The 1,075-nt window shown below is 41.1% G+C and overlaps 1 protein-coding gene across 1 annotated transcript in view; it reads right to left on the reverse strand.

The window, feature by feature from the left end:
- Positions 1-795: 795 nt before the first annotated feature.
- The window catches only part of LOC142899572 (DNA-binding protein SATB1-like), a gene marked incomplete at its 5' end in the record, with an annotated part of 19,251 nt that continues 18,971 nt past the window's right edge, over positions 796-1,075 (reverse strand). Inside the window, one exon of the mRNA XM_076043216.1 lies at positions 796-1,075. This exon is cut by the window's right edge and continues 2,243 nt beyond it.

Genomic DNA, 1,075 nt, shown 5'->3' on the forward strand with positions numbered 1-1,075 from the left:
GTACTGTATACGTGTGTGTGTGTGTGTGTATGTATGCATGTATGTATATACATATATTGGTACCAAGAACGTGTCAATGCTGGACCTGTGCTCATGTTCCTCTCACCAAGTCACAACAAAGCAGCTTCTCTGTGGTTGGGATGCAACCAGGAAGTACCCTGATAGATCACATGACAGGCAGCGTGAAGCTAGCTGCTGCCAATCATTTCATTAGCGTTAACCTTGAAGCGCTGAGGTAGCGCTACCACGCTATTCTGAGATTCTTTTTTTTAGACTCTGTTTTAATCCAGCTGGTGAACAACAAAAATCCATTTACTTTTTTTTTTCACTTTTCAAAACATGCACGCTAGAACACACACCTGTGGAAATCAGCCCTTTGTGATGTCACACGAAACCCTGATGCCCTCTGAGACCACTTTGCACTAAACACTATAAAAATATATTTTTGAGAAATTCTATTTGGAAAAATAGGATTTAAAAAGTGACCTTTAAAGCAAATTTTAACAATAAATGTATTCATGGTGGAAAATGTGTTGTTTGCTCTGGATTACCGCAGTGCATTGTGGGTAGCAAGGCCGTCGCTAATGTTGGACTCCGCCAATAGCAAGCCTCTCTAGTTCCTGGCTGAATTTTTAGGAAGCGACCTGATTGGTCCGCCTGCCCACGGCAGACAGGTCATCCAATCACCTTCCGATTGGATGACCAATCAGTTCCTCGACTCTCCACCAGATGGCGACGTCCCAGGACCAGCCACACCCCAAACACTCTCAGTCAAGTTAAGCCACGAAATCCGTGTTACAATACAAACAGTTTAATCGTGTAATTAACAATCAATAACCACTTCTAGTTAGAACATTTCTGCAGAGAGGAACCGCCAAACACTTATAAAACAGTCAGTCGTAACAAAATAACTGGTGTTCTCGTTGAAATTAAACTCATTTAAAAAAAGGAAACACTTTTTGTACAGGGTTTTTATACAGGAACAGCTTTGTGGGTTGGATCGATAACCAAAAGGAAGACACATTGCAGACATCGAGTTGTTTTTTTTTTGTTGTTGTTGTTGTTTTTCTTCTCT

The sequence above is a fragment of the Nelusetta ayraudi genome, unplaced genomic scaffold, assembly GCF_046127955.1.
Source record: "Nelusetta ayraudi isolate G7.1 ecotype Tasmania unplaced genomic scaffold, CSIRO-AGI_Nayr_v1 ptg000074l, whole genome shotgun sequence".
Classification (NCBI taxonomy): Eukaryota; Metazoa; Chordata; class Actinopteri; order Tetraodontiformes; family Monacanthidae; genus Nelusetta; species Nelusetta ayraudi.